The sequence below is a fragment of the Triturus cristatus genome, chromosome 1_2 (genome assembly GCF_964204655.1).
Source record: "Triturus cristatus chromosome 1_2, aTriCri1.1, whole genome shotgun sequence".
In the NCBI taxonomy this organism is placed as follows: Eukaryota; Metazoa; Chordata; class Amphibia; order Caudata; family Salamandridae; genus Triturus; species Triturus cristatus.
Window position 1 is genome coordinate 906,565,095 of NC_140580.1, and position 21,377 is coordinate 906,586,471.

Sequence of the window (21,377 nt, forward strand, 5' to 3'; positions counted from 1 at the left end):
GCCAATCAAAGCCACTTTGCTTTGCTTTGAGTGGCTGCAAAAATCTGGAGTAATGCAACATGGTGCAAATCACTGTGTTGCATTACTCTGACCTGGGAAGGAGTTCCATGAGCATTGCATGGGTGTTCCCACGCAATTCCCATGGTTTTTGACGCCTTTCCAGATTTACAATACCTTGTAAACTTGGGAATGTGCCAAAAAGATACTACTCCCCAGGAGAGGCATAACAAGGAGAAATATCTTTAGTTACATTCTGCAGCACAAATAGATAGAGGAATATGCCTCTCAGGATTGTTTTTGTGCAGGAACGTGTCCCTCCCTGCACAAAAACAATCCTGACAAAAGCAGTAGACTTGACTTAATCATGCGAAAGCATATGTTAACGTCAATGGGTATTTAAGGTTGGTTTGCTCTTACACTATGTTAGACTCCGGGCTAGTGTTTTGTCAGATGGAATTTCCAAAATTACTTAGTAGGCAAGTGTTTCAGAGTTGGTTACCCCCTTTAGCAAATCCTACAGGTGTATGATTTGCCCTGTGATAATCGTTTCCAGATTCTCACAGAAGGCCTGAAGGATTTAGTTGCCTGCCAGGCCATGTAATAAAAAAGTCATAGGAATACATACATACCTTCATATACATACATAGAGGGACTTTGGGTCAGGCCTCTTTTGCCAGTGGTCTGTTCAGCTGCATACTGCATGGGCAGGAGCAAAGGTCAGTCTACTTCAGTCATTTGCTCTCTTGTGCTGTGTGTGATGATTGCACGATCATGTGCGTATCCACCGAAATTGAATGCGCTTCAGTGCCTGCAAGGATGATGGACGAGTCCTTCGGTTTTCAACTTCTCCTTTTATAGGTTCCTTTTTATTTTCCTTGTTCCATTGTCCTTTTTTTACTTTGTTTGAGGTTTTTTGTAGCGCATCCTGCAGCTCCCCAGACAGTAGTACAGGGACACTTGCTTGCCACTTAAGCCTCCATGCTTTTCATCCTGTTTGGCCACTGCTTCTAACTTGGACGGCCATCTTGGAATATATTGTTCGCAGTATGTCAGTGCTTTAACTTTACAACATGGCAGCCATTTTGACAAGGATTGGTATTGTGCACAGTGTATCAATATAGCATTTCTCCAAAGAGGCCAATACAATGCTAAGCGTCAAGGAGATGTTACATGGGCGTTCTGCAGCACACCTAAAAAGAGGACAATGCCTTAGGGGGATTGTTTTTGTGCAGGAAGTTGAGACTACCTTACAACACAGGCACTTTTGTATCATGGCGCAAGGGTGCCTGTGTTGGAGGTAGGCAGACAAAACGGTGCCAGCGAAGGGGAAAGGCAGGAATGAACCGTATTCCTTTAACTATAGCACATTCCCTCTCTTTCCCTGTAGCACAGTGCAGCACAGCAAGGAGATTTGCTTTGCTGTAGTGCACGACAATGTCATGAATATATGCCCCATAAATTGGCGCATTGGTGCTAAGAAGGTTTAGCGAAGGGCTGAAAAAAGGATGGCTTTTATCATAGGCTTGGTTTTTATGGCTCAACTGTTTAATTTAAGGAATACTATCAGAATGTTGGAATTCGTTTTAATATATTATTGAATATGGTGCCACTATTACACGATATTATGTTTATTAGGTCTCGCCTACACAGCGCGCATTCGCTGCATAGGATGGCATTTAGCAGTCGTTCTTCACTTTTTCAAGCACTGCACTCGTGCTTGCGGCGGCATCCACCTTGCGGGAGCGCGCAGCAGCGCGCCACAAGTACGAGTGCAGTGCTTGAAAAAGTGAAGACTGCGCACATGCGCGCACACGCACGCACGCACGCACCACTCCCGGGCTTGATAAGATAAGAGTTAACGTGTTTTCTCAGGTGCGTTGTAATCCTTACCCGATGTGCTGTCTCTCTATCTTAGTTGAATTACTTTAAAATGACATCGATTAATATAAATTAGCAATGACGAGCACAAGCACGAGTGCTTTATAACAGCTGCTGCTTGTGCTCTTTTGAAAAATGGGAAATTACAGGTTTTCAGAACATGCGGATTCAAGCCTTCACTATAATTGTTTCTTTTATTTGTTCTGCATGTATTTATTTGAATATAATAATGTAGTATCCTCAGAGCATTAGGAATAGCCACAAATCGTTAAACTCTGCAAACATGTACGGGTTTTATATTCAAACCATTGTCACAATGAAAGTTGAGCTTTAGTGTACTCACCCTATCTGCAAGTGCCTTGCATTAATGGCTGACTCACTCTCACTGACTATCACCCTCTCACTGACACTCTCACAGACTCTCACTCTCTCACACTCTCACTGACACTCTCACAGACTCTCACACTGACACTCTCACTGACACTTTCAATCACATTCTCACTCACACTGACTCTCTCGCTCACACTGACTCTCTCACTGGCTCACTAACTCTCTCACTCACACCGACTCTCACTCTCACTGACTGACTCTCCCACTCTCTCACTCACTCACACTGACTGACTCACTGACAGATGCTCACTGACAGGCTGACTCACTCACTCTCACTGGCAGACTCTCACTGACTCGCTCTCACTGACAGACTCTCACTGACAGACTCTCCCACTCTCTCACTAACTGACTCTCCCACTCTCTCTCACTGACTGACTGACTGACTCACTCTCACTGACAGATGCTCACTGATAGACTCTCACTGACAGACTCTCCCACTATCTCTCACTCACTGACTGACTCATCCACTCTCTCTCTCTCTCTCTCTCTCCCTGACTGATTGACTCACTCTTACTCACTGACTGACTGACTCACTCTCACTCACTGACTGACTCACTCTCACTGACTGACTCACTCTCACTGACAGACCCTCACTGACTCACTCTCACTGACAGACTCTCACTGACTGACTCTCCCACTCTCTCACTAACTGACTCTCAAAACTCTCTCTCACTGACTGACTCACTCACTCTCACTGATAGACTCTCACTGATAGACTCACTGACAGACTCTCCCACTCACTCTCAGTCACTGACTGACTCTCCCACTCACTCTCACTCACTGACTGACTCCCTCTCACTGACTGACAGACTCACTCTTACTGACTGACAGACTCACTCTTACTGACTGACAGACTCACTCTCACTCACTGACTGACTCACTCTCACTGACTCACTCACTCTCACTGACTCACTCACTCTCTCTCACTGACTGACCCACTCCCTCTCACTGACTGACTGGCTCACTCTCACTGACAGACTCTCACTGACTGACAGACTCTCATTGACAGATTCTCCCACTCTCTCTCACTCACTGACTGACTCATTCTCACTGACTAACAGACTCACTCTCACTGACTGACTGACTCACTCTCACTGACTGACTCACTCTCACTGACTAACTCACTCTCACTGACAGACTCTCACTGACTCTCTCACTGACTGACTCACTCTCACTGACTGACTGACTCACTCTCACTAACAGACTCTCACTGACTGACTCACTCACACTGACAGACTCTCTCACTGACTGACTCTCCCACTCTCTCATTGACTGACTGACTGACAGACTCTCACTGACAGACTCTCACTGACTGACTCACTCTCACTGACTAACTCACTCTCACTGACAGACTCTCACTGTCAGACTCTCCCACTCTCTCTCACTGACTGACTCACTCACTCTCACTGACTGACAGACTCACTCTCACTGACTAACAGACTCACTCTCACTCGCTGACTGACACACTCTCATTGACTGACTCACTCTCACTGACAGACTTTCACTGACTCTCACTCACTCTCTCTCACTGACTGACTGACCCATTCTCTCTCACTGACCGACTGAATCACTCACTCTCACTGACAGACTCTCTCACTGACTGACTCTCCCACTCTCTCACAGACTGACTGACTCACTTACTCTTACTGAAACTCTCACTGACTGACTCACTCTCAGTCTCTTTGACTCACTCTCTTTGACAGACTCTCACTGACAGACTCTCACTCTCACTGACTGACTCACTCACTCTTACTGAATGACTGACTCTTCCACTCTCTCTCACTGACTGACTCTCCCACTCACTCCCACTGACTGAATCTCCCACTCTCTCTCACTGACTGACTGACTGACTCACTCTCACTGACTGACTGACTCACTCTCACTGACTCACTCTCACTGACAGACTCTCACTGATAGACTCTCACTCTCACTGACTGACTCACTCTCTCTCACTGACTGACTGGCTCTTCCACTCTCTCTCACTGACTGACTCACTCTCTCTCACTGACTGACTCACTCACTCTCACTGACTGACTCTCCCACTCTCTCTCACTGACTGACTGACTCAATCACTCTCAATGACTGACTGACTCACTCACTCTCACTGACAGACTCACTGACAGACTCTCATTCTTTGACTTACTGACTCTCCCACTCTCTCTCACTGACTGACTCACTCACTCTCACTGACTGATTGACTCTCTCTCACTGAGTAACTCTCTTGCTGACTGACTCTCTCACTAACTGACTCTCTCTGACTGACTGACTGACTGACTGACTCTCTCTTACTGACTGACTCTCCCACTCTCTCTCAGTGACTGACTCACTCTCACTGACAGACTCACTGACAGACTCACTGACTGACTCACTCTCAGTGACTGATTCACTCACTCTCACTAACAGACTCTCACTGACTCTCACTCACTCTCTCTCACTGACTGACTGACCCACTCTCTCTCACTGACTGACTGACTCACTCACTCTCACTGACAGATTCTCACTGACTGACTCACTCGCACTGACAGACTCTCTCACTGACTGACTCTCCCACTCTCTCACAGACTGACTGACTGACTCACTTACTCTCGCTGACACTCTCACTGACTGAATCACTATCACTGACTGACTCACTCTCACTGACAGACTCTCACTGACTGACAGACTCTCACTGTCAGACTCTCCCACTCTCTCTCACTGACCGACAGACTCACTCTCACTGACTGACAGACTCTCACTGTCAGACTCTCCCACTCTCTCTCGCTGACTGACAGACTCACTCTCACTGACTGACGGACTCACTCTCACTCACTGACTGACACACTCTCACTGACTGACTCACTCTCACTGACAGACTTTCACTGACTCTCACTCACTCTCTCTCACTGACTGACTGACCCACTCTCTCTTACTGACCGACTGACTCACTCACTCTCACTGACAGACTCTCACTGACTGACTCACTCTCACTGACAGACTCTCTCACTGACTCACCCTCCCACTCTCTCACAGACTGACTGACTCACTTACTCTCACTGACACTCTCACTGACTGACTCACTCTCACTTACAGACTCTCACTGACTGACAGCCTCTCCCACTCCCTCTCACTGACTGACTCTCCCACTCTCTCTCACTGACTGATTCACTCACTCTCACTGACTGACTCTCCCACTCTCTCTCACTGACTGACTGACTCACTCTCACTGACAGACTCTCCCACTCTCTCTCACTGACTGACTCTCCCACTATCTCGCACTGACTGACTGACTCAATCACTCTCACTGACTGACTGACTCACTCTCACTGACTCACTCTCACTGACAGACTCTCACCGACAGACTCATCCATTCTCTCTCACTGACTGACTGACTCACTCTCAATGACTGACTGACTCACTCACTCTCACTGACAGACTCACTGACAGACTCTCATTCTTTGACTGACTGACTCTCCCACTCTCTCTCACTGACTGACTCACTCACTCTCACTGACTGATTGACTCTCTCTCACTGAGTAACTCTCTCTTGCTGACTGACTCTCTCACTAACTGACTCTCTCTCACTGACTGACTGACTGACTGACTCTCTCTCACTGCATGACTCTCCCACTCTCTCTCAGTGACTGACTCACTCTCACTGACAGACTCACTGACTGACTCACTCTCAGTGACTGATTCACTCACTCTCACTAACAGACTCTCACTGACTCTCACTAACTCTCTCTCACTGACTGACTGACCCACTCTCTCTCACTGACTGACTGACTCACTCATTCTCACTGACAGACTCTCACTGACTGACTCACTCGCACTGACAGACTCTCTCACTGACTGACTCTCCCACTCTCTCACAGATTGACTGACTCACTTACTCTCACTGACACTCTCACTGACTGACTCACTCTCACTGACTGACTCACTCTCACTGACAGACTCTCACTGACTGACAGACTCTCACTGTCAGACTCTCACACTCTCTCTCACTGACTGACAGATTCACTCTCACTGACTGACAGACTCTCACTGTCAGACTCTCCCACTCTCTCTCACTGACTGACAGACTCACTCTCACTGACTGACAGACTCACTCTCACTGACTGACTGACACACTCTCACTGACTGACTCACTCTCACTGACAGACTTTCACTGACTCTCACTCACTCTCTCTCACTGACTGACTGGCCCACTCTCTCTCACTGACCGACTGACTCACTCACTCTCACTGACAGACTCTCACTGACTGACTCACTCTCACTGACAGACTCTCTCACTGACTGACTCTCCCACTCTCTCACAGACTGACTGACTCACTTACTCTCACTGACACTCTCACTGACTGACTCACTCCCACTTACAGACTCTCACTGACTGACAGCCTCTCCCACTCCCTCTCACTGACTGACTCACCCACTCTCTCTCACTGACTGATTCACTCACTCTCACTGACTGACTCTCCCACTCTCTCTCACTGACTGACTGACTGACTCACTCTCACTGACAGACTCTCCCACTCTCTCTCACTGACTGAGTCTCCCACTCTCTCTCACTGACACACTCACTCACTCTCACTGACTGACTCTCACACTCTCTCTCATTGACTGACTCACTCACTCTCACTGACTGACTCTCCCACTCTCTCTCTCTGACTGACTCTCCCACTCTCTCTCACTGACTGACTGACTCACTCTCACTGATTGACTCTCCCACTCTCTCTCACTGACTGACTGACTGACTCTCACTGACAGACTCTCCCACCCTCTCTCACTGACTACCTCTCCCACTCTCTCTCACTGACACACTCCCTCACTCTCACTGACTGACTCTCACACTCTCTCTCACTGACTGACTCTCACACTCTCTCTCACTGACTGACTCACTCACTCTCACTGACTGACTCTCCCACTCACTCTCTCTGACTGACTCTCCCACTCTCTCTCACTGACTGACTCACTCTCACTGACTGACTCACTCTCACTGACTCACTCTCATTGACTCACTCTCACTAACAGACTCTCACTGACAGACTCTCACTCTCACTGACTGACTGACTCACTCTCACTGAATGACTGACTCTCTCTCTCACTGACTGACTCTCCCACTCACTCTCACTGACTGAATCTCCCACTCTCTCTCACTGACTGACTGACTCACTCTCACTGACTGACTGACTCACTCTGACTGACTCACTCTGACTGACTCACTCTCACTGATAGACTCTCACTGATAGACTCTCACTGACTGACTCACTCTCGCTCACTGACTGACTGGCTCTTCCACTCTCTCTCACTGACTGACTCACTCTCTCTCACTGACTGACTCACTCACTCTCACTGTCTGACTCTCCCACTCTCTTTCACTGACTGACTGACTCACTCTCACTGACTGACTCACTCTCACTGACTCACTCTCACTGACAGACTCTTACCGACAGACTCATCCACTCTCTCTCACTGACTGACTGACTCACCCTCAATGACTGACTGACTCACTCTCACTGACAGACTCTCACTGACAGACTCACTGACTGACTCACACTCACTGACTCACACTCACTGACTCACTCTCACTGACTCACAAGCACTGACTCACTCTCACTGACAGACTCTCACTGACAGACTCACTGACAGATTCTCACTCTCACTGACTGACTGACTCACTCTCTCTGACTGACTGACTGACCTTTCCACTCTCTCTCACTGACTGACTCTCCCACTCTCTCTCACTGACTGACTGACTCACTCACTCTCACTGACTGACTCTCCCACTCTCTCTCACTGACTGACTGATTCACTCTCTCTCACTGACTGACTGACTCTTCCACTCTCTCTCACTGACTGACTCTCCCACTCTCACTGACTCATTCTCACAGACTCACTCTCACTCTCACTGACTAACTCACTCGCTCTCACTGACTGACTGACTGACTCTCTCACTAACTCTCTCTCACTGACTGACTTTCTCTCACTGATTGACTCTTGATAAAAGACTGACTGACTCTCGCTAAAAGACTGACTAACTCTCGCTAAAAGACTGACTCACTCTCACTGACTGACTATCCCTCTGACTCACTCTCTTTCACTCACTGACTAACTGACTCACTCTCTCACTCTCATTCACTCTCACTGACTGACACTCACTCTCACTGACTGACTGACTCTCTCACTCTCACTGACTGACTCTCTCACTGACTGACTCACTCTCTCTCACTGACTGACTGACTCTTCCACTCTCTCTCACTGACTGACTCTCCCATTCACTCTCTCTCACTGACTGACTGACTCTTCCACTCTCTCTCACTGACTGACCCACTCTCTCTCACTGACTGACTGACTCTTCCACTCTCTCTCACTGACTGACTCTCCCACTCTCACTGACTCACTGACTCACTCTTACAGACTCACTCTCACTGACAGACTCTCACTCTCACTGACTGACTCACTCGCTCTCACTGACTGACTGACTCTCCAACTCTCTCTCACTGACTCTCCCACTCTCTCTCACTGACTGACTGACTCACTCTCACTGACTGACTCTCCTACTCTCTCACTGACTGACTCACTCTCACTGACTGACTCACTCACTCTCACTGACTCACTCTCACTGACTCACTCTCACTGACTCTCTCACTCTCACTGACTGACTGACTCTCTCACTCTCACTGACTGACTGACTCTCTCACTCTCACTGACTGACTCTCTCACTGACTCACTCTCACTGACTCACTCTCACTGATTCACTCTCTCACTGACTGACTGACTCTCACTCTCTGACTGACTCTCTCACTCTCACTGACTGACTCTCACTGACTGACTCTCACTGACTCACTCTCACTCTCACGGACTGACTCTCTCACTCTCACTGACTGACTGACTCTCTCACTGTCACTGACTGACTGACTCTCTCACTTTCACTGACTGACTCTCTCACTGACTGACTCTCTCACTGACTGACTGACTCTTCCACTCTCTCTCACTGACTGACTCTCCCACTCTCTCTCACTGACTGACTCACTCTCTCTCACTGACTGACTCACTCTCTCTCACTGACTGACTCTCCCACTCTCTCTCACTGATTCACTCTCACTGACTCACTCTCACTAACAGACTCTCACTCTCACTGACTGACTGACTCACTCGCTCTGACAGACTCTCACTCTCACTGACTGACTGACTCACTCGCTCTCACTGACTGACTGACTCTTCCACTCTCTCTCACTGACTCTCCCACTCTATCTCACTGACTGACTCACTCACTCTCACTGACTGACTCTCCCACTCTCTCTCACTGACTGACTGACTCTCACTGATAGACTCTCCCACCCTCTCTCACTGACTGACTCTCCCACTCTATCTCACTGACTGACTGAGTCACTCTCACTGACTGACTCTCCCACTCTCTCACTGACTGACTGACTGACTCACTCACTCTCACTGACTGACTCACTCACTCTCACTGACTCACTCTCACTGACTCACTCTCACTGACAGACTCTCACTGACAGACTCTCACTTACAGACTCACCCACTCTCGCTCACTGACTGACTGACTCACTCACTCTCACTGACTGCCTGACACACTCACTCTCAATGACAGACACTCACTGACTGACTCTCTCACTCTCTCACTGACTGACTCTCTCACTGACTGACTGACTCTCACTCTCACTGACTGACTCTCTCACTGACTCTCACTCTCTCACTGACTGACTGTGTCACTCTCTCACTCTCACTAACTGACTAACTGACTCTCTCATTCTCTCACTGACCGACTCTCTCACTGACTGACTCTCTCACTCACTCTCACTAACTGACTAACTGACTGACTGACTGACCTTCACCCTCCTGTTATTTATACCCCCCATAACAAATCAAGCATTGGCATAGCCAATAGGTCTCGCCTTTTGGACCTTTTAAGTGTTTAGCCATGCAACAGTTGATGCTGTTGTACCAATGATATTGTGCTGCATAACTAAATACTTATAAGGTCCCAAAGGCGAGACCTATTGGCTATGACAATGCTTGTTTTTATAGTTATGTCTGTTCATATGATCTGCATTAGATTAGGTATTTCATTTTTGATAAAGCTTTTTAAATATATAGGCTGAGTTGTTCCTGTTTTTTAATACTTGGGAGAAAAGGGCCCTGGAGCTCTGAGTTCTTCTGATCAGTGTATAAGGTGTAGAGTAGAGGAAGCAGACTTTGTACATTTACCATGGAGCTGTCCTGATGTACGAGCATTCTAGGAAGATGTTGGTTTAATTGTTAAGGGTATGTTTGTGATGCATACTTAAAAAAACCAAGATCTATTAGTTTTGCCAGTGCTTGTCCATTTTTGTTTTACTTGGTGTGGTTTTCCCCCTAACCTTTTTGTCTTCAACACTCCTGTTTTGCTGGCTACATTTTTGCTGGCTTTAGGACTCTGCACACTTTACCACTGCTAACAAGTGCTAAAGTACTTGTGTTTCTGCCCTAAAACATTGTAGGATTGGTATATACCCAATTAGCCTATTTAATTTATGTGCAAGTCCCTGGTAAAGTGGCATGATCTGTGTCCAGGGCCTGTAAATTAAATGTTACTAGTGTGCATGCAGCACTGAGTGTGGCACCTACTTAAATGGCACTTTAAACATGCCTCAGGTTTGCCACTGCATCCCGTATGTGCAGTTTTTAAACTGACATGACGACCTGGTAAAATAAACCTTTTGCCAGACCCCAACCTTCCCTTTTAAAACATGTAAGTCACCCCTAGGGTAGGCCCTGGACAGCCCAGGGGGCAGGGTGGAGTGTATTTATAAAGTTGGACAAGTACTTTTTAGTTTTACATGTCCTGGTAGTGAAAAACTCAAACTAGTTTTTCACTACAGCAAGGCCATCCTCTCCCACAGACTAACATTGAAGTGACCTTATTACATTTAAAATTAATCATTTCCAAATCGGAGCAGTTAACTATGTCCTGTTTGGTGTCGTTGCAATTGTGATGAAAAACCTCTTTTATGGTGAATTCAGATTTGAAAATACAATTTTGAAAAAGCGACATATAGAAAGTTGCAAAAAGAACAATTGATGGACAGAATGCCTCACAATGTCAAACATTCACCCCAGTACACAGATCTGGGTCTAAATCCATTGTTGTTTTGCTCCCTATGCCATTCCAGTTCAGACTCAGCCATATGCAAATCAGTCTTGACCCTGTTCCCCATTAGAACAGTCCAGCCCAAATTACCAGGCCAGGTCCTTCCTGGACTGGAAACAAGCATCCTGGGGCCGGTTTCTGGGGGGGAGTGTCTGAAGAGTTTCAGCGCTCCATCCATCATATCCTTGTGTTGCTTTGTTTGCCCTAACTTAGCTGGATATGCCCAGAGCTGTGTCCCTTGCTCACTTTGCCACTGGGTTCAAGCCTGGCAGATGAGGGGTGTTACCCCAAAACCGGTTCCAGGATGCTTGTTTCCGGTCCAGGGAAGACATGGCATGGCAGTTCGGGCTGGACTGTTCCCATGAGGCACAGGGTCAAGTCTGATTTGCATATGGCTAGGTCTTAAGTGGCGTGCGAAGTGAGCTAAAGAACAATGATGGATTCAACCCAGATCTGTGACTGGGGTGAGTGACTGAAAAGTTTCAGCGCTCCGTCCATCATCTCCTTGTGTTTACATATAGAAAGTTGGCATTTTCCTGACTTAGTCATTTAGTGCCTGCAGCCTGTCTCTGTATCACATGACTGGGTATAGCTGACGATTGGGTTTGTTTAGTCCTCCTAGACAGCCACACAATTAAGAGCTTAGGTGTGCCTTTATGGGCCATCACTGGCAGAATGGGAGGGCAATGCAGGGCACAGCCCTACTTACACTTGAATAGGCTAAGCCCTGTCTCTGCACAAAGGTCTGCATAGCCCCTGTAGTTAGTTTGGAGCCAGGACAGGGCAGGCAGGATGCCTGGGGACTTCAAAGGAAAACCTCTAGAAGCCTCTCCCACTTCAAAAGAAGGCCCAGGCATAAATATTGGACTCCATACGCCAACTCTTCAATACACTTCTGGAGCTGTGGATACTCAGACAGGGAGAAGGAGTACTGTACTGCTGGAAAGACTGCCACTCTGGTGGACTGCTGCTCTGAAGGACTGCGGACCTGCGGCACTGCCTTGCTGTCTGCTGCCCTGCTGCCTGGGTGAGAAGAACTGGACCTGCATCTGTTGAACCCAGACCCCAAAGTGACTCCAAGGGCCAGGTGGCTGGCCTCCTGACTACTCAGGGACAGAAGTTTGCAACAATCTTGAATCTAGAACCTGGATTCTGCCATCTGTGAGTCCTACTCTGCCAAGTGGCGCCACCCCTTTTATGGACCCTTGGAAGTGGGCCTGAAGGCGCTCTTTCAGCCCAACTGTGGATCCAGCAGAACCAACGCATCTCCTCTGCTGTGCGGCCCAATCCTGGGCAGAACTGATGAATTGCCTCTTCTGCAAAAGTTCTCCCAGGACAAGGACTTTGCATGAACCTCGCAGCCCACATCGGAACCATCGCTGTGCAAAGCGTCACCAAAGCAGGACCTTCTACCACAAATCTCTTGTCGAAGGTACTCTTGTTCAGTGGGCCTAACTGCATCCCGATAGCCGACCCATGCTCAACCGCGGTCGGTCTGAATTTGTGATATTTTCCCCGCCCAGTCGACCAGATATCCCTAGTTGGCGCTTTGGGGTTTTTTTGTGTTATTTTTACTGGAATCTTTTAAAATTGCATATATCCTGTTTTACTGACTGGATTTTTGTCTTTTGGCCTTGTTTTATTTATTAAAATTTGTTCTAGTTTTCTAAATTGGTGTGGGAATTCTCGTGTGGTCTTTTCACTTCAATACTGTTTGAAGTGCTGCATAAATACTTTATATATTGCCTCTAAGTTAAGCCTGACTGCTCTGTGCCAAGATACCACAGGGTTGCGCACCAGTTAGTTTGGGGGTTTCCTTGTGCCTCACCCTGACAAGAATTGTGGTGCCTGCTTAAGTAGAGTTTAACCTCCTCAGCTAGTAACCCCATTTCTCCCACTGTACATAGAAGTTTATCAATCAAGCAATCAATCAAAATAAGCTTTATACGAAATCACAGAGTGAATCATAAAAGCTATAAAAATACATCCAAGACAAAATTTAAAAACCAGAATACAATTTTAAAAATATACAAAAAGTTATTCTATAAAAACATATAAATCAATCATCAACTGCGTGATCAATTGGTTTCCATTAACAGCTGCTTCCTGTAATTAATAACGGCCAGCAGAAATCATGACATTACTACACATGTGTAAAAATTTGGTAACATTTGCAAATAAATATAAGCTGGGCGACATTGTGTAAAACCCAGCAGAAATAACAATGGTTTGATGAATTTCTTTCTCAACCCTGAAAAATGTTTGCAAAATAACACAGTGTGCATAGTGTTCTGTGGTGAGATCTCATCACACGAGCAATTCCTCAGGTCAGGTGACCAGTTGTTAACAATAGGTAAACTAATTAAACGGTGGGAGATATCCAACCGAAAGCGTGTCAACACGAACCTGTGGCGTGAATTATACACCTTGGCTAAATATGGTTGCATATAGTAGCTAGTCAGAATCATTTGATTCCTCAACACAGAGGGTTTCGTAATTTCAGAAGATAATCTTGTTCCCTCCAATAAAGAAATGCATTTCAATTTCAAGGCTTTTCTTTGGACACTGACCAGACTCTCGGGAAGATTGAAGTATTCAGGATGGCCGAGACCTGTCAGGAAGTTGTGAACAAATTTGAGCCAAGGGATGTTAAACACATGTGAAGATTTTAAACAGTCAACAATTATAGCTCTGTTAAGAGTAGTATGATCAGGTGACCAAATTTTATGCCAGAGTGGGACTGGCTGGATCCTGATTAAATCTGCTATGTAAGGGGCTCCTAGCTCGGAGAGACTTACAAAGGTTGGACTATTTTTTGGGAGAGCTAGGAGAGTCTTTAAAAAAGCATTTTCTTCAAGCTGAATTATATCAATCTTTCCATGCCCCCAGAGCTCAGCCCCGTACATAGCAGTGGATCTGCATATGGCCTTATAAATTGTCATCAGTTCCTTTGGGTTTTTAATGCCAAGTTGTCTAGCAAAATTTAGTAGAGCCATTATCGTTTTGACAAAATGGAGCTGCCTTGATTTAATTGCCCCTTGCCAGTTTCCAGATTGACTAAATACAATACCAAGATATGAAAATGATGCTGTGAACTCAATTTAGGAACCCTCAATGAAAATGTCATGATAGCGGGTGGCCTTCTTCCCAATCTTCACGGCCCAGGTTTTGCTAATATTAATTTTTAGCTCAAGATTTAGCATGAACTGGGCAAATTCGTCAACTAAACGCTGAAGGCCGATAGGAGTACGGGCCATTAATACCGCATCATCGGAGTACAAAAGAGCTGGTCTAGGCCAATGTTCCACCTGAGGTAGATCCGCACATTTGCTTGCCAGTATATCCCCTGTGCCATTAAGATAGAGATTGAACAGGAAGGGGGCTAGTACATAGAAGTTTATCTGAGCAGATTTGAAAGGTGTAAAACCCATGCAAATAAGAGGAATTAAATCAAATAGAAATAGTACCACACACTCGACTCTCTCATCATCCACAGAAACCCTTTGTACCAAGGCTCTGGGGCCACGGCTACCGGTGCCAGCATGTATCCTTGTCCACTGATGCTCATATTCTTCCAAGCAAGCTCTGTGATCCAGGGTGAGATGTTTGTGATGATTCTAGTGATATAAGATATGAGGACATAGTCTGATCTGGCTGGCCTGTTCCCTTTCTGTGTCTATCCTACCCCGGTGAAGAGGTCTAACCTTGATCTTCGTCTTTCACAGACCAGGGCTCCAGGTAGATTCCTGACCCATGTAATCAGTCAACATGATGGGCAAATGATTTCTGGATGGTGCCTGAAGCTGCTCCAAAGAACAAGGTTTTTCTTCTCCAGATGTGTAGGCAGACCTGTGGCCTCAATTAATTGGCTCAATTAAAATCGCCAAAGACTACAACTCCCAAAATGCATTGATTTGTTAAATCTAAACCCTGAACTAGAAAAATTGTGTCCCAGTGATGTGTTGTCATGTGTTCACTCTACCTAGGGACGAGACAGAACTCTGGGATGGGAACCATGAGAGCTGTGGAAAAGGTGCTGACGATTGAAGTTAAGAAGGGAAAATGCTCCCCCCACTTGGATAATGTTGCCCCCAGGGCAGAATTCAGATAAAATGTTGTCTCTGTTGCCCAGCGATTATTTTATATTTGTATTATGAGCTACATATGTTTGTACGCAGAAGAGAAAGTAAAGGAAAGGTGCCATCTAGTGGCAGATTGATTCCTAAACAACATTGTATATAGTATATTTATTGGATTGTATTGAAATTGCATTTATATAGCACTTACTACCGCTGATGAGGCGTCAAAGCGCCTTTTCGGCAAATAGTACGCTATTCTGGAACCCAAAGAGGATTAGTGGTGAGTTAGTATAGGAAGATATGAAATAAAATGTAGCTGTGGACATGTGAGTTTGTTATTTGGATTGTAAAAGGATAGTGGAGGGATAGAAGATGGAAGGGTTTGCATTTATAGGCGCTTGCTACTCCTGATGAGGTGTCAAATCGCTTTTCGGCAAGTAGCACGCTACTACAGAACCCAAATAGGATGAGTGGAGAATTAGTATACGGAAATATGAAATTAATTTGAGGGGTGGACATGTGAGCCTGTTAGTTAGATAGGGTTGGGTACTTTGGAATATGAAATTAATTGGCAACATTAAATGCACATTTTACGTTGTGATGTAAAGAGCTACTCTACTCTATTATTCCCATGATTAATCTTTTTCATGAACAGATTCATATTAAATTGTGCAAAAACTGTTATAATTCGGAATGTCAATTCATTACGAAATTATTGGAGCTGTGACCATCGAAGAGCTGTAATATGAAGTCTGATACATCACAACCGGGCACTGACTGTCTAAACTAAAATAAGAACCAGAGTTCATTCTTCATAATATGAATGTAATCTGTTTTACATTGCAGACAGATTGATGGGGTCACTGAGTTAGGCAGCCTGCCCAGCGGCCCATGGCTCCCACAGCCCATCAGAGGACCATCGCACACTCTAGACATCCCGCCAGTTTGGCAAAGTTAGTTTTTGGAGAACTGGCCCCTCTGTCCTGCTGCCAGAGAAACTTGCCTTCCAGCTATAATGTTGGGTCAGCTGGTCAGCACATTTATTTCAGAAACAAATTTCCAAAGCTGGGTTTTCATTTGGAAATACAAAAAAATCTATGGCCATGACATGCAGGGAGTTTTCTCCCTGCACGTAGGTGTCTATTGGTCATTTTTCCTGCCTGGGTCAGCCATACTCTGCTTGGTTTTACAAGAAGGAAAAATACGTGTCAGAAGGTCCACCTAACAAGTGACTTTGCAGTGCATGGACAGGGTGGCTCAGTATAATTATAATGGATTCTGACAAATATATCAAATTTGAGCTTTGTTGGCACGAAATTGCAGATTGGACGGCTGTTGAGAAACGGAGTAAGTCTTAGGAAGAGCGTTTGATCTTTTAATTGGGACTTAGTTTAGGGACATATATTGAACAGATGTGTTTACAAAACAGCTTCAGTTCCTTCACTACTGAGTAACTCCTTCGATTTTGCAATAAAAAGCTTAATTAGGTACGCACTGGATGTATTGTGAAATTTAACAACAAAATTAAATATGTTTGCTTTAGACAATGAGCAGGTAGCATAACTCCATAGTTTCCAGGCCCGTTAAGTTATACAGGAGTTTTGGCTGAAAATATTTTGTCTCATGTCCCTCATCACAATATGAAGTAAAAGCATGCATGAAACCTAGGAGTTTGCCAATATAAAGATACCACCAAAGAGGTGTATTGAGGAACAATGGCGCCAACAAGTGGTTAAATCAACGGCTTTTAGCAAAGAATGGGTCCGATTCTTAAGACAGCATATTGAAACATCATGGCGTTTGGGGCCTACGCGCAAATATTAAGCCTACTTCTAAAAGCAATTCAGGCATCTGAGTTTAACCTCTATGCACGAGCGACTTGATTTATGACTGTAAATTCCTGTTTAATATTGACAAAACGTAGGGGCATATGTACAAGCTCCTATCTCCACCATAACGTCACCTATAGTGACATTGTGGTGGCGATAGGGGCTGCTCCTTATGTACAAGGCAGCGTTACGTGGCTTAACACTGCCTTGTACATAAGGCACCCTTTTACACTATGGTTAGCATGAAAGGGGCGTGCAGTGGGTGCTGTGGTGGGCGTTCCACTGCAACACCCATTGTATTTGATGCTGCCCCCTATGTACAAGGGTGGCATACATAGAAGGCAGCGCCAAAATTAAGACCAGGAAAACCCTGGCCTTAACTTGGCGAAACGAGGAGAAATGCATTATTTCTCCTCGTTTTTGCTTTTTACATGTGTACTGCCATGTGCAGCTCACATGGAAAAAGCAAAATGCCATGGTTTGATTATGTACAGGAAGGTGTCCCTTCCTGTACATAAACAAACCTTTAAAAACAAATTAAATTTTTTCACTTTCATGTGTACTGCATGAAGCAGCACACATGAAAGTGACAGAATAGCATTTTAGGATTGTTTATGTGCAGGAAATGACACCTTCCTGTACATAAACAATCCTCCCCTGCACACAGACACCCTTGCACTCTGGTCAAGGGGGCCTGCATTGGCGCTAGGTTGCTAAACTTAGCGCCATCACAAGGGGAAACGCAAGGCTGCACCATATCCTTGTAAATATGGTGCAGCCTTGCGTTTTTAGAAGTGGCGGAGCATGTCGTTAAGCCAAGGAGACTAACAACAAGCTCCACCACTTCATTGTACATATCCCCCTTAGATTTATCCACATATCCTGTAATGTTTCAGGTGAGAAAATCTATTGAAAATTAGGAGAACGTCAAAAAACTATGAGTTTGTGATTATTTATTTAACTTAGAATGTGTAATCCCTTCCTGGGGCAGGGTTAGAGATTTCCCTGCTCCTTGATGATTGTTCTCCTTCGGTACCTCAATTACGGAAACTTTTGTTCTTCTTTGTGTCTGCCTCAAATCTTCATAGGACTTTGTGATGCAAGAGCATTGCACAAGCAGGATGTTATACCAACAATCCCAAAAAAGATGCAGATTTATCATTTTGTTGCAAGGTGTATAGATATGAGAATATACCTCTTATATTATTTCGTAATTGATATAATATATTCTCTTACAAAATGAACAGATATAAACTATGTGGTAATACATGTGAAATAAAGTACATTATCATGCCAGAATTGTGAAATAATAACCTTTCCTTGCAAATGTATCAGATTATATTCTGTCACGTACTAAAAGACATATTGTATGTATTTATCCTGTGTATTTACCTGAGCAATAAAATTCATACATTACAAACTTCCACCCGTCCATCAATATAGGTACAGTATAATCACTCACTGTGTAGGAAAACAGAGTGTACTCGTCCTCACATTAAGGAAAAATATATACTGCATAAAATCAGCAAAACGTATATGGCAAATAGAAATTAAATGGCATATATACATTTATATAACGACCACTGCCTTCTTCCAGGTAAGGTAAAGGCTCGACACACTCCGGGGTCTTTCAAAGGGCTTTACTTAAAAATTACACTTGCGTGCTTCTGGCAGTCCCTGAAACGCTTAGGCAGACGCGTTTCAGCCATTCTTGGCTTTCCTCAGTGCCGGTCTCACGGACTCCATTGTCTCTCTGGGGGTCAGGCAGAAATGCAGTTGATAAGTTGACCACTCCCAGTCAGGTGGTATTCGACCCCTCCTCCAATTAAAGGTGTACCTGCATCACACGAACATCCTCCCAGGCAGATGCATGCTGGGTAACGTAGACCAGATGGATGCCTGCACAGTGGCAGGGTCACTCCAAACACCATGTGATGCCCCAAACTCGTTGGACCTGAGCTACAGTCCAGCTTGAGTGCCCAGTTGGATGAAACAAAGCCTCCTGCCGTCTCCTTATTCAGGCATTAGATGCTGCCTCCTCTCTCCCCATTGCAGCAAATGCGACCAAGTGGTGTTACCAGCTGCTGGGGGGGCTCTGCGTATTTGCATTCCAGTGCAAGCGTCCAGGGTTGCTGGTCTTCCGCGGTGCTCCTGGCCGAGAGGGTGTGCCGCACATCAGCAACCTGCTTGCTGACCAAACACAACGACCACTGCTTTCTTCCAGGTAAGGTAAAGGCTCGACACACTCCGGGGTCTTTCAAAAGGATTCATTTAAAAATTACACTTGCGTGCTTCTGGCAGTCCCTGAAACGCTTAGGCAGGCGCGTTTCAGCCATTCTTGGCTTTCCTCAGTGCCGGTCTCACGGACTCCATTGTCTCTCTGGGGGTCAGGCAGAAATGCAGTTGATAAGTTGACCACTCCCAGTCAGGTGGTATTCGACCCCTCCTCCAATTAAAGGTATACCCGCATCACGCGAACATCCTCCCAGGCAGATGCATGCTGGGTAATGTAGTCCAGATGGATGTCTACACAGTGGCAGGGTCACTCCAAACACCATGTGATGCCCCAAACTCGTTGGACCTGAGCTACAGTCCAGCTTGAGTGCCCAGTTGGATGAAACAAAGCCTCCTGCCGTCCCCTTATTCAGGCATTAGATGCTGCCTCCTCTCTCCCCATTGCAGCAAATGCGACCAAGTGGTGATACCAGCTGCTGGGGGGGCTCCGCGTATTTGCATTCCAGTGCAAGCGTCCAGGGTTGCTGGTCTTCCGCGGTGCTCCTGACCGAGAGGATGTGCCGCACGTGAGCAACCTGCTTGCTTACCAAACACAACAACCACTGCCTTCTAACAGGTAAGGTAAAGGCTTGACACACTCCGGGGTCTTTCAAAAGGCTTTATTTAAAAATTACACTTGCGTGCTTCTGGCAGTCCCTGAAACGCTTAGGCAGACGCGTTTCAGCCATTCTTGGCTTTCCTCAGTGCCGGTCTCACGGACTCCATTGTCTCTCTGGGGGTCAGGCAGAAATGCAGTTGATAAGTTGACCACTTGACCACTCCCAGTCAGGTGGTATTCGACCCCTCCTCCAATTAAAGGTGTACCTGCATCACGTGAACATCCTCCCAGGCAGATGCATGCTGGGTAACGTAGTCCAGATGGATGTCTGCACAGTGGCAGGGTCACTCCAAACACCATGTGATGCCCCAAACTCGTTGGACCTGAGCTACAGTCCAGCTTGAGTGCCCAGTTGGATGAAACAAAGCCTCCTGCCGTCCCCTTATTCAGGCATTAGATGCTGCCTCCTCTCTCCCCATTGCAGCAAATGCGACCAAGTGGTGTTACCAGCTGCTGGGGGGGCTCCGCGTATTTGCATTCCAGTGCAAGCGTCCAGGGTTGCTGGTCTTCCGCGGTGCTCCTGGTCGAGAGGGTGTGCCGCACGTCAGCAACCTGCTTGCTGACCAAACACAACGACCACTGCCTTCTTCCAGGTAAGGTAAAGGCTCGACACACTCCGGGTTCTTTCAAAAGGCTTTATTTAAAAATTACACTTGCGTGCTTCTGGCAGTCCCTGAAACGCTTAGGCAGACGCGTTTCAGCCATTCATATATATATACATTTATATATGTAGGGTATACTGTATGTTTCACAGGAAGTAAAGGTACCCAAACTCCAAGAGCGCTGAAGTGTATACAAATTCAGTGCTACACAAACCACTGTAACATAACACAACAAAGAACCAGCAAGGCGAAGGCATTGTCAGAAGAAGACTCATAAGGTAAGGCACAGAAAGTTGGGACTACTAGAATTACATTTCACATTTTAGCTGTGTTCATTAGATGAGTTAAGGGTGAATACCCCTTAGGTAGGGAAGATTAGCACTGCCCCCTCCCTTTGCAGATAGGCAGCCCCATTAAGTTGTTTACTTGCTTACACATAACCTTAGTTTATCGAGTTCCTATGTACATTTACCAATGTCTATATCTGCTATACACTGTCAAGTCAAGTCAAAGAAGGCTTTATTCGATTGATTAAATAAGCAATCATAAAAGCACACAATTAGAAATACATTAGAC